Source organism: Octopus bimaculoides, chromosome 6, assembly GCF_046866305.1.
Source record: "Octopus bimaculoides isolate indiv1 chromosome 6, ASM4686630v1, whole genome shotgun sequence".
In the NCBI taxonomy this organism is placed as follows: domain Eukaryota; kingdom Metazoa; phylum Mollusca; class Cephalopoda; order Octopoda; family Octopodidae; genus Octopus; species Octopus bimaculoides.
The window spans coordinates 97,921,407-97,935,767 of NC_142933.1; the positions used below are offsets into that span (position 1 = coordinate 97,921,407).

At 34.9% G+C, this 14,361-nt stretch overlaps 1 protein-coding gene across 2 annotated transcripts in view; it reads left to right on the forward strand.

The window, feature by feature from the left end:
- Positions 1-469: 469 nt before the first annotated feature.
- Positions 470-14,361, forward strand: part of LOC106881287 (long-chain-fatty-acid--CoA ligase 5) — a 97,855-nt gene continuing 83,963 nt past the window's right edge. For both annotated transcript variants that reach the window (XM_052968637.2, XM_052968636.2), the window contains exon 1: positions 470-627. The gene's annotated coding sequence lies outside the window, so the exon portion shown is untranslated. The remainder of the gene's footprint in view (positions 628-14,361) is intronic.

Consider the following 14,361-nt stretch of genomic DNA (forward strand, 5'->3'; position numbering starts at 1 on the left):
AAAAATTTCTTTCAAATTTTTTTCCATTACACTCAAGCAAAAAAATAATTTATGAATTTCTTTCTCTTGGAAAGTCCTCTCCCCACCCGACCGGAAAAAAATTTTTCCCGTAAATTTCTTTATAATCGTAATCTATACCGTTTGAAAAGTATTTATATAAAATTTCATTAAAAGATATCCATTTTTCTAAAAGTTATGAGGGAAAAAATCGGATTGTGTGAATTTTCCGAAAGTTCTCTCTCCACCCCTCCTTCGGTTCATTGGCGCAAATTTTTGTTTTTATATTTGTATAATGCACATTTTTTTTTCACACCTATTAACCTTTTTCTTCTGTTTTGGTGGCCAGGTAAACATTAAATTAATTTTTTTTTTGTTTTTGTATCAAAATTATTCAGAGAAACTGATAGCTCGGCAATTCTAGGAAAAAAGGGTAATAACCAATCAGAGAGGCTCTTTTATACCGTATCACGGAAACGATAACTGATTAAATGGCAGTGTAAGTGTACAATTTGCACAGTGTAGTGTACAGTTTGTTTTGCTACTCATCCAAAGCTTACTGAATTAATTTCTTTGCTTATCATCAGTTCCCATCAACCAAACATTATTTCTGCAATCACTAAACAAAAGGTAAGTAAATGATTCTATTTAATATTTTAGTTTCTGCAATGCTGCGATGTCGGCTATTATCTCTCGTCTTGCTGTTGCATCGACTCAGCCTCCGATGGTTTCTGCAAAATTTCAAATGAAAATACTTTCCTTAAACTCATTTTATTCTCTATGTTTATCGTTTGTGGTTTTTTTTTTCAATTACATCCTTTCTTTTTTCCATCCGTTTTTTTTTTCTTCTTTTAGTTACCCATTTTAATAGTGTTCGAGTAAACAGTAGATCAAAACATTGAGTATTAATAGTGTTTAGTTCGTTCATTTCATAACAATCGTTTTTTTTTTTTAAAGAAGGAATTCTATTTATCCATTGTATTGAAAGATATGTGAATGAAAAACAATATAATTAATTTTTAGTGGTATTACGACTGTCATTGCTTCTTATTTTCACAATCCGTTCCCATACTCTACCAAGGTAGTTTCACTCGTGTAATGAAACAGTTCACCACATTTGCATTAGTATTCATACCCTCAATATAATAACTATGAATTGTTTTCTTCTTTTAAACGAAAGTAGAAGTAAAATACATGATTGACTATATTTATTCTCTACCTTTTCAAAAATTGCTGTTGTGCATAAATAAATGATTATAATTTTCAGTAGTGTCCGATTTTTATTGAAGTAATCTTATAACCTCCACTCGTGTTAAAAATATTAGATTATCCTAATCTTTTTTTATTAACAGAATCTTAATATAGGCTTGCTAAAAGCTAAAATTTCTGCTGACGTTGAATTTTAGATTTTTTTTCTCCTTTAAAATGAAGTACTTAGATAATAAACAATTATTTCGATTGCCTAATTACAGAACATCAAGGTTTCCTAATGATGACTTTTAAAGATACATTATGTTAAATATTGCGACACAAATCTTATACTCACAGCAAATAAACCGAAATAACCTTTACACATTTATTATCGCCTGATCCGTCCTTCCTTTTTATTATGTTTCTGAGGGACCCCTTAATAGAAATATTTGCCGGTTTCGGTGTTCTTCACTGTTTTTTATTTTAAGTTTTGTATCTGCTGTTTCCATGACATTTACATCTCAAATAGCAATTATCTTCACTGCTATTTACGAACTTACTGTTAATCGCGATGGCGAAATTGTTTTGGGCTTGTGTCTATTTTGCAAGAGACGAACTGATCCCTGATAAATTTTAGAATATTTTACGAAATTTTCCTTATCTTTTATTCTATCATTTATTTAACCATACATTTTTGTCATGACGTACACGGGTACATGCATTGCTGTATGGTTAACAAGTTCGCTTCACGATTACTAAGCTTCAAGTTAGGGTAGTTTTATCAGAATTATGGGCTCCCGAGTAAAGCAATGCGCGGAGGCCCCTTACATACACAACTGCATAAATAGATTAGCATTGGGACCTTAGGCCCGTGAGACTCCAGGATTACTTCTTAGTATGCTCATGCCTTTAGACGGCTCTGTTTCATTTTCGATCCCACTGCGCGGTACTTTTGGTGTCTTCTACCTTAGCTTCGGGTTAACCCTAAGACTTGTCAATGGTATTCGGTAGGTAGACACTGTATGAAACGAAACCTTTCGTACGAACAGTTCCTCTTAGACTGGTGGAATTAATATGATTGTGGTAACAGCTGGAATGCCTTTCGTCATGTTTTTACTTGAACGAAGTTGACTTGCAGCAGAACTGCCACACCCTTCTTATATACATTCTCTCTATGCTATTCAAGTAGCCCTATTAAAAATATTTCATGATCATCATCGTCTTTGTTTGTTTGTATGTATGTATGCATCATTCTTTATTGAAAACGATAAAGTGTGGATTAAGGGAAATTTGGCTGTTGTTTGTAGCAGGTCAAGCGTTTTGTGTAGGTGCTCCCTCTCTCGTACATGTTTATACGATGAGAATAATCGGATTTCTATTTTAGCAGTGGTAGAATAATTATTTCCACTTAACTCGAAAGGGAAAATACATTTCCTTCTCTTTTCATAAAATTAGCTAACAGATTTCTTAGAAAACTATATCCTGGTACTCACACTTAATCCATATACAACTTCATAGTAACGCCCTCATAATAAATTCCTGTTCATGTGGATGCTAGAATCTGATATAATGAAAGTTTATAGTGTTTGGAAATGAAAATTGCATTAAAATCCTGTTTTTTTTTTTGCTACTAGGGTAAATAATTTTATATAGGTGAGCCAATATTATGAAAACGTCAGACTAGTCAGCTGTTGAAATGTTGGATTTTAGAATAACAGATCGATTTGTATATCCTTTTCCGAGAATTACTTTAAATAATAAGTGAAACTAGAGCTGTTTTCTTTCTTTTTTTTGTTTCTCTTTTAGCAATGCATTATAAACTTGAGATAATTTTTGATAGGCAAAGTATTATATTCTGTTTAAACTTTGGTAAATAGAGCTAATAAAGATGTTTTACGTATAGGATGTTTAAAAGTTTCTTGTCTAGAAAACTGGTTTCTTTGTTAGCCACGCAGGGTATTCATAAACATAATTGTTACAAAATGACAAACTGTTAAACAGTAAAATTGCTCGTCAGTTAGCTAAAAGGCTTAACATTCATTGTTTTACTTTGCAACATATTAGAAGCTTCAGAGATTAAATTAGCTTAAAATATTTTTATCCAAAGGTTTAATCGTTACTGAAAAAAAAAAAGAAAAAAAGAAAAACCTCTCCCAAAATATAAATTGTTTGATAGGGGTGGTTAAGAAGTTCGCTTTGCAACCATGCCATTTCGGGTTCAGTCCCATTGTGTGGCAACTTGGGCAAGTGCTTTCTACTATGGCTCTGGACTAACCAATGCCTTGTGAGTGAATTTGGTAGAGAGGACAGAAGGACAGAAACTATATGAAAGCTTGTTGTGCGTGTGCGTCTGTGTGTATATATATATATATATATATATATATATATATATATATATATATATATATATGTGTGTGTGTGTGTGTTTGCATGTCAGTGTTTGTCCTCATCCACCGCTTGACAATTGATATTCATTTGTTTACATCTCCATAATTTAGAGGTTCTACAAAAGACAATAATAGAATGAGTACCAGACTTCAAAATAAGTACAGGAGTTTTGTTTGACTAAACCCTTCAAGGTGGTACCCCAGCATGGCCACAGTCTAGTGACAAGTAAAAAGTAAGAATTGAGTTATAGATTGTAGTCGAATAAATTCTATATCCTAGAAGAAAAATCAAAGGAATGCGCACTAAATAGTTTGTATCTAGCAACTGTTGAAGATAATAGCATAATATTAATAAGAAATAATTTCTTAGATAGACTTCATTCCTTTTGCTGCCCATTGTCTTTGAGTTGATGTTGCCACTTTAACCCAATACATTTTCCAAGTCTTACTTCATTTGTGGGCACCTTTTGCTACCAACTCTGTAATGTATATCCATACCAACATAGTTGACACAATGGCAGTCAAATCTCCCTCAAATTATGCCCTACTATCTTTACAAAAAAAAAGGAAGGAGCATGTGTATCCAAGTTAATGTTATTAGGAAGGGCATCCAGCTGTAGAAACTCTGCCAAATTAGATTGGAGCCTGGTGTTGCCATCCGGTTTCACCAGTCCTCAGTCAAATCGTCCAACCCATGCTAGCATGGAAAGCGGACGTTAAACGATGATGATGATGATTACTGTATTTATTTTGAGATGTTCTGTGTTTCTTTCAATTACTTTAAATATAACAAAAAATTTAGTAAAATAATTTAGTCATCATTCAGCTAGTGTTAGGAACATAAATTGTGACTTAGGTTTGGTGGAAGATTTTAATTCAAAACTTATGAAAACAAGACATTTGTACTCGGAGCCAGAGCCGATTTCAGCCGGGTTGGTAATGAAAGGGTTAAAAAGGGAAGATCGCAGGTTGAATACATTTGATCATAGGTTTGCTCACTCATTGCTGAATGAGGAGCTGAACAACAACAAACAGCAATTTTCTTTGTTACTCTCTTAGCTCGTTCACACTAGTTTTCTCATAGATTAAAATTAAATATTCAGCAGTCACTTCATACTTAATATTTCATGTTTGGCAGTCATACTCCACTTGCTTTTCGCCTGTCATTCTGTACATTTCCCATATATCACCACCATTATGCTTCTTACAAAGCCTCAAATAGTATATCAGTCACAGCAAAAGAAAAACCTTTTGTTTTCAGTAGAAGTATATATCGTCCCCTAACCTTATCTGTCTCTCTCAAATTCTAGTTATGCTGCTACAGCTAACTTGATTTTCAGCACTGAGCATGCCATGAAGTTAACTGAAATTGAAAAATATTTGAAATAGTGGCTTTGTATAATATGCTATAATACATCAGTATTCTGTATAAGTAGTGTGTCTAAAATTCTTTTTGTTTTTCATCTTTTATATATCTTAAAAGAAACCAGTTTTAAAATTTGTTGTATTTTGAAAGATTAATATATTTTGTGAAAGGACTAAAAACTTATTCCGGTAATTTTATAATTTCTATTTTGGATATATATTTGCAAGCAATTTTATTTATTGACATCTCAACCTCACGCAAGTACGTACAGATAAAATGCATCTGCTGCACTCTGTAAAGTGTGGAGTGCAAAGGTGCAGAAGTTATTGGTTAGGGTAATCAGCTGACAATCAAAAGGCTGCGAGTGCAAATCCTAGTGGCATGTTGTGTGTCTTGAGCAAAACAATTTATTTCACATTGCTCCGGTTCACTTAGCTGGCAAAAATGAGTACTACCTGTATTTCAAAGGGCCAGCCTTGTCACACTCTGTGTCAAGCTGAATCTCCCTGAGAACTACATTAAGGGAATGCATGTCTGTGGAGTGCTCAGCCACTTGCACATTAATTTCACAAGCAGGCTGTTCCATTGATTGGATCAGCTGGAACTTTCATCATCGCAACTGACAGAGTACCAGTATTTTTAAAGTGTGGAATTGAGAGGATCTTTTAGCCCCCGTTGAGGACATGGCTACCTTTCAAGTGGTGGTGCTATGAAAAAACACACCCTGTACACTCTGTAAAGTGGTTAGTATTAGGAAGGGCATCCAGCTGTAGAAACTAAACCAAACATAAATGCATGATTGGGATGTTGTCCTCTAACTTACCTGGGAGGGCTGTAACTCCAAATAAAGACTGCTGACCCTGTCCAACCATACCAGCATGGAAAATGATCATCCAATGTTGATAATGGCAATGTCCATTCTTTGATTGTTGATATATTTTGTCTAATTTTAGTATCTGGTAATGTGTTTTTTGTTTTTTTGTTTAGAGTTTATTTGCTTAGATTTATAAATCTTTATAATTTAACTCCTTAGCACTCATATTACTATGTCAAATGTAAAAAAATGTATTCATTCACATTGTTTTGAATTAATCGTGCATTATCTTGTAGCTTTGATATTTCTATGATATGATAGTTTATTTTTAGAATAGCATTATAATAATTTTAATAAAAGTTTATTAACCCTTTTATAACCGCATTGCTGATGAAATATACTGTATATGTTTTTTTTAAATTAAATTTCTATTAAGAATTTCAGAGGGGTTTAGTAAAATAACCTTCTGTTATGATAATATTTAGAACATTACATAATATTCCTAGATAAAATTATGATACACAATTTTTAAAAAATACTGAATTGTTTTGTATCATAGAGCCAGAGTTAGTCTTAGGTTGGTATTGAAAGGGTTAAATAGTTTCTGCTTGTGAAAACATTTGATGAAAGTGAAATACTGTGCATATCTTTTTGATGATATGGTTTAGAACAGGGCTGGCCAACCTGAGGCCCACTGGCTGCATGCGGCCTGCAGACTTTTATCTTGCGGCCCGCTTGATAGTTTCTTAAAATGGGTTTATTTAAACAAACATTTTAAAAATTTTATCAAAAATTAAAGATTGTAATGAAAAGTAAAAAAGAAAGATACAGCTGTTTGTGCAACAATAATATTTCATGTTGAATCAATGGGCATTCATTCATTATTGTAATAATAGCATGAGAGAGTAAAATGCTTTCAATTCTGTCAGTATACAAGCGGCCCTTAAAAACCTTTCTGTGATTAAAGTGACCAGCAATGTAATTCGAGTTGGCCAGGCTTGGTTTAGAACATTGATTCTCAACAGGGGTCCATATAATATCTTTGAGGGTCCACGCAAGCAAAATAGTAAATTGGAGACCCACAGTAGTATATTTAAAGATCCCTGAAAAAATTTCACTTTACATGTATTTATTGCAAGAAACGGGTTTCTTTCTCTAACATTATACTATTTCACCTTACACAAGTTAATGTGTGAAAAAACAAAAGTATCTATAAAATTAGATTTGAATCATTGATGCTGGTGTTACAGAGGTAATGTGGCCGATGTCAGTGTCGTGCTGCTAGCCCCCATGCTGGATCTCATGGAGGCAATGACAAATGACAGAACTTTGGCAATATGCTGTACTTGAGAAGAGCCATCAAGTCAAGTGAATCGTAGTAGTGGCAGATACTGGTGTCATGCAACTGGTACCCATTACACTCTTGGAGTGGTTGGCATTAGGAAGGGCATCCAGCTGTAGAAACCATGCCAAATCAGACTGGAGTCTGGTGTAGCCCCTCAGCTTACCCGCCTTGGTCAAACCATCTAACCCATTGGTTCAGTTAATTTTGCCAGTGGGTAGAGCACCCTATGCGTTTTGTTAGCTTGTGGTGCTGAGTACAATTCTTCCCATATGTTACTGGAGCTGCTAGAAGCAGTATAATATAGTAAGGATGAGCATTTAATTAGTTGAATCCAGGAACATGGAGTCGGAAACAATTAAGGGGTAGCTGGAGTCGGAGTTGGTAAAACAATACCGACTCACAATATCTTTAATATAAACCAGTACAAACGTATGCATATGCTTTATGAGATATGTAGACCGCAGTCACTTAATTACAGAAAGAGGAGTTGGAGTCGGAGGTGCCAATAGTAGAGAAGTTGAAGTTTTGACTCCACAGCCCTGGTTGAATTTTTATCTGCAGCCATATCATCTTGCATTAATTAAAACCTTCGAGAATAATTCAAGCATTGCAAATTTTGTCCCTCAAACTAGAAACCCTGGGTTTCACAACTATGAAGACATAAAACTATGTCAATATGCCCTCTTCCTCTAGAGAAGTTAAGACATTAGAATAAACAGCATTCAAAACTTAATATGTTAATAACATTAGATGGTTCCAGTAGAGAAACAATATTATTATTTATGCAGACATTTTCAAGCATAGTTTAATTCATAGAAATACTTATCATAATTTTTGCAGTGTTTTGCATTCAGGTTTTGAGTAATAAGTACAGCTTGAAATACGTTGCTAATGTCTTTGGGAACGGCATACATTGACACGACTATTTCTCATTTGTGTCTGTTGTCGAGTTTTTGTTTTAAATCAACAATAACAATGAAAGACATTAAATATATTTATGAACAAATATTGCTATAGGGAACAATAGGAGACAATTTCTCTCGGCTAGCACATAGGACCGGTAATTCAGCTATGTGTATTTTTAGTGTATTCTGGAGAGGGGTGGGTGAAAGAATGATTTTATATATATATATATATATATATATATATATATATAAAAAGGGTGACGAGGAGGGGAAATTAAGAAAAGAAGCCCTATCTTTATTTCTTTCTTTACCCGTGTTATCTAGCAGTTTCAGGTTTTGCCCAGCCATATGCAATTGATATTGTTGCATAAAAATATAATGCACATGTGAGTGAGCGCATGCGCACACACACACACACACACACACACACACATTTGTCAAATCAAAAGCTACAATCTTCTAATTTGGATTTAAAGCTACTTGCTCTACTTTGCATTAGTTCTTTTTTTTCTTTTTTCTTTTTCACCTATTTGAAACATGGCCAAACGTGGCAGATAGGCTTGACTAACCTGCATCAGTGTGAGTACTGAACTTGTGTTATTGAATAATAAATATTAGATCAATGAAAAGAGGAAGGGGAGAGGAAATCAATGAAAGCGAACACAATAAGAATTACGTATGTATGGAATTAAACCTGAAGATACACTACTGAGTATAGTTTGATAATGATATTCATTCCTTTTCTCACGAGGTACAAGGCCAGGATTTTGTAGTGTAGGGGTTAAATTGACTGAAAGAACTCCTCTTTATAATGGATGAGAAACAGATTTGACCTTGTCAGTGTTTGAAACTGGAACTAAAAGAGACAGAACACCGTTTTAGGTTTAATGATAATGATGATAATAATAATCCTTTCTACTAAAGGCACAATGCCTGAAATTTGTGGTGGGGAAAGGCTAGTTGATTATATCTGGTATTTATTTCATCGACCCAGAAAGGATGAAAGGCAAAGTTAACCTCGGTGGAATTTGAACTCGGAATGTTAAGACGGATGAAATGCTGTTAAGTATTTTGCCTGGCATGCTAACGATTCTGCCAGTTTACCACCTTAATAATAATGATAATAATAATCATCATCCTTTCTACTGAAGGCACAAGGCCTGAAATTTTTGGGGTAGGGACTAGTTGCTTACATCGACCCCCCCCCCCCCCCCCCAGTGTTTCAGTGGTACGCTGAAAGGATAAGTCAACCTTGGACTCTGAATAATAATAATAATAATCTTTTCTACTCTTGGCACAAGGCCCAAAATTTTGGGGGAGGGGTCCAGTCGATTAGATCGATCCCAGTATGCAACGGGTACATAATTTTATCAACCCCGAAAAGATGAAAGGCAAAGTCGACCTCGGCGGAATTTGAACTCAGAACATAGCGACAGATGAAATACTGCTATGCATTTCACCTTATGTGCTTACAATTCTGCCAGCTCGCCTCCCCCTTAATAATAATATTAATTATAATAATCATATCTCAAATGTGGAGTCTAAAAACAGAAACAATTTCTATCATAATAGGTGCATTAGGTATGATAAAAAAAATATTCAGACAGATACATAACAAAAACGCCAGGACTTACAAGTATGTATAACATATAGAAAATAGCACTACTAGGCACCGCACACATCCTTCATAAAACACCTTCAATACAGTAACAATAAGAGCATTACAACAAACCACAGCACATACCCAAGGCACACATAGCTGCGCTTGGTAGTGCAGTGAAAGCATGTGATGAAAATAAGACTACTGAATAATAATAATAATAATAATAATAATAATAATAATAATAATCTTGATATGAGATCACCATGTCGCGCACATGTGGTTGTGATGCATGTGCCTGGTGTACTCTTATCAGACGGGTAGTCATGATGGGTATAATGGGCTTCGGATATTTTACCCCAGTGTCACTTTGATGGCATGCACTGCTCTCTCACTCAATAATAATAATAGTAATAATAATAATAATAATGGTTTCAAATTTCGGTACAAGGCCAGCAATTTTGGGTGAGAAGGTAAGTTGATTGCATCAGCCCCAGTGTTCAACTGGTACTTATTTTATCAACCCTGAAAGGATGACAGCCAAAGTCGACTTTGGAAGTTTAACTCCAAACATAAAGATGGACAAAATGTTGCTAAGCATTCTGCTCAGTGTGCTAATGATTCTGCCAGCTCACTGCCTTAAATGTTGATAATTCTTATTAGCCACAAGAGCAATGTATGAGGAGTAGATTAAAGAATAAATTACCATAATGGTGTGGGTTACACATGGAACCAAGTATAAGAATGACAAAAAAAAAAATAGAAAAGCATAATAACGACAGGTATACAAAAAGATTTACTTGGGATGCTTCTATGGGAGGACAGTTTTCTATAGGGGATGCTCCTCTGGGTGGACAGTCTTCTATAGGGGATACTCCTATAAGAGGACAGTCTTCTGTAGGGGATGCTCCTATGGGAGGACAGTCTTCTGTAGGGGATGCTCCTATGGGAGGACAGTCTTCCATAGGGGATGCTCCTATGGGAGGACAGTCTTCTATAGGGGATGCTCCTATGGGAGGACAGTTTTCTATAGGGGATGCTCTTATGGGTGGACAGTCTTCTATAGGGGATTCTCTTATGGGAGGACAGTCTTCTATTAGTGATGCTCCTATGGGAAAAGATTCTCTCTTTTGGGGATGCTCCTATAGGAGGCTTGTCACTTATAGGGAATGCTCCTGTCAGAGCATAGTCTTCTATAGTCATTTAAGAAGGTGCATGGCCCAGTGGTTTAGGTCTTGCACTCATGATGGCCAGATTGTCATTTCGACTCCTGGATCAGGCAGTGCGTTGTGTTCTTAAGCAAGACACTTTATTTCATGTTGCTCCAGTCCACTCAGCTGTAAATGAGCAATCTTACAATGGACTGGCATCCCATTCAGGGAGGAATATTGTGATCTTGGTCACTCATACATCATGGAAACTAAGTAATCACTTTTATGAATTGGAGGACTCAAGACAGAACTTCGTATTCAGGTTTACCTGGGCAACTACTCTCTTCCAGCTGTATTTTCTGACCTGCAAACACCTGCAGAATGTTAGTTGATATCGTTGACTCCCACCCCAGTACTTGACTGGTACTTTGTTATATCAACTCCAGGCAAAACTTGAGCAAACATAGACCATCTCACACCCCTTTGGCAATTAAAGTAGTCTTTATGAAAAAAGTTGTAGCCAGGCTTGCTAAAAACAACCATTGCTGAGTAAAGTATTAGGTGGTCTCACATGAAATGTTGCATTTGAAAAAGGAAACGTTGAAATTGTTTTTTAAATTTTAGAATATCTATTTATTTAATCAAAATATGATCCTTGTTCATTTATGACCTTCATCCAACATTCCTCTAAGGCATATATTCCATCTTCAAAGAATTTGTCATCTTTTACACTGATAAACTGTTCGAATGCTTCAATTACCTCTTCTTTATTTAAGAATGTTTTATTGCGTATAGCAAGCTTGATGTGTTTAAATATGTGATAATCAGTAGGAGAGATATCAAGAGAACAAGGAGGATGTGCCAAAATTTCATAATTCAGGTTTTGCAACTTTGTGGACCCTAGCTTTAGAAGTGTGAGGCTGTGCATTATCATGAAGCAAAATTAGGCCATCTCTATTCACTAATCTGGGTTGCTTCTTTTTTAATTTTTCATGCATACAATCAATTTCCTGACAATAGGATGTTGCTGTTACAGTTTTTCCTTGTTGCAAAAATGAATTATGAATACCCCCCCCCCTTTTGTTGACCACCATACAGTGACCATCAACTTTTTAGGGTGCAATGGTGGTTTTGGATAGTGTTTTGGTGACTCTCCTGTGTCTAACCACTGTCCTGCTGTTATCAAAGAGTATCCATGTAATGAGTCAATACAAAAATGGTTCTCTTTCCAACCGAGAAGTCAACATGGAACACACTGTAAGGTGTCTGTTTCTTTGAATAATAGTATTATCAAGAAAGAAAATGTGATAAACACAAGCGTATACATAGAAACTCATTAAAAATCCATTTATAGACGACTCCTAAGAAACCCATTTAAAATACGACATTTCATGTGAGACAACCTAATATATGCCCATGTTTACATGACTGTAATATAAATGGGGGTCAATATTTTCAATGTAAGAGTGAAAAAGGTGGACCTTGCTACATAAAATTAGGGTATTTTAAAAGCAGTCATTTGTATTGCATTTTAGCCTCTCATGATTCATAAGGGATGTCATATTTTTGTTTTAAGTTTCCTTGATTTTGCATTTCGGTGAATGCCTGCAGACCAACTTGCATCCTTTTTCTATGTATCATCAAACTTGACAAATTTCCATATCTGTCCATCAGTGCATAGACTAAAACACTCCTGTGTTGCTGAGTCATGAGTCAAGGAAGCTACAATTTGTAGCTTTGGGTGTTTATCAATAAGTTGTCTAGTGAATGTGTCTTTTTTTTTTTCTTTCCTGCTTTCAAACAAGCATATACAAACATACACAAAATAAAGGTTCTAACTAGGATTATTTATCTCCTTTTCCATCCGTTATTATCTAAGAATGCAAAGTTAATTAGTAATGGTAGTAGTATTCAACTGATAATTAATAATTAGTAACTGAACACATTACTCACGGTATACACACATACACTCACATATATACATACATTTAAACGATATACTTACATTGAATAAATAGCACAAAATTAGACGCACAGCGGTAATTTAAAGCTGCTGAAATTCAAGGCTGATAATGATTGTTAGAAATATCATTTGACTTGTTTAATTTAGATAAAAAACATGTCACAGCCATGATCAGCATGTTTCTTTTGTATATATAGGACTACAGTGTACAGTGTTTGTCACACCTTTTAAAATAGTACAGGGTTTACAACCTAGAGTATCTAAATCTCAGAGGGTGTAGAAAAGAGGGAAAATGTATGCTTGATTAAAATTGCTTTTCAGAATAAAATTTTTAACTAATTCTTAACCCTTTAGCATGTAAACCTGTCATATGTGGCCAAAATATTCTTTCTGCTTTATCTTGAAACTGGCCTGATCTAGCCTCTCACACCTATCGTACAATGTCATTATAAAAATAATAAAATTACATAATCAAAATTTTGAAGCTACAAGATAATACGAATTAATTTAAAACAACATGAATAAATAAGCATTACGTTTAGCTGAATAATCTGAATGCTAGAGGGTTAAAATAATACTGTTCTATTAAGCACACCAAGGATTTTATTATTTCACAGCATGGCTCTCAATTGAAAAAATAGATAAATGAATGAATTGTTAGAAAACTGATTAGCACATCTTGCTAGTTGCAGTACTTTTTCATTAGTTAGTCTTTCTAAGTATGGTTCCTGAGACAAAGTCTCTGTTATCCAGTTGTTATTATCATATTGCTAATTGATTTGTCCATCATGGCAACAAGCTTTCACTGCCATTCTGTCATTGCAGATAATATTAAAAATTTATGTTAGAATTATGTATTTGCGTATACATATTTATTTTATTGTAATGCTATATTCTAGTTAGAAAATCCCTCTTTCTGACTGCCAATAAATAAAGAAGGGAACATAAGTTATTCATGTCAACAGAAAAGTCAATTTAACTGTTAATTATTATTTTGATGGTAACAGCTGGGATGGCATTTAGGCCAGTAGGTTTGTCTATGTTAAGAGAATAGAAAATTTATTGACTTTGAATAACCATGTCCACAGTGAACAGTGAGAATCAAAACAATGGCTGGCATATTCAGTCTTAATATGTTCTGGTAGATTTGAGCATGTGTATGCTAATCATTGTTGTGTTTCATCACAGGGGAACCACACTTTTCAGATGAATATGTGTTCATAACACACAGGATAGATTAGCACAAAGGACACACATCCATCCGTAATTGACTGCACCAGGCTCCAGTCATCTGTTTTGGCTTTGTTTTTATGGTTGGATGCCCTTTCTAATGCCAACCACTTTACAGAATGTACTGGATGCTTTTGATGTGGTGCCAGCATGGGTGCTTTTTACATGGGTGTCTACATAGGCATTTTTCATCATGGGTGCTTTTCTCACATGTATGTATGTATGTGAGTAATGTGTTCAGTTATTAATTATTAATTACCAGTTCAATACTACTGCCATTACTAATTAACATGGTGCCACCATGGGTGCTTTTCACGTGGTGCCATTATGGCTACTTTTCATAAGATGCCATCACAGGTGCTTCTTATGTGGCACCAGCACCTATAGGGTTGCCTAGTCGCTTGCAAGACAA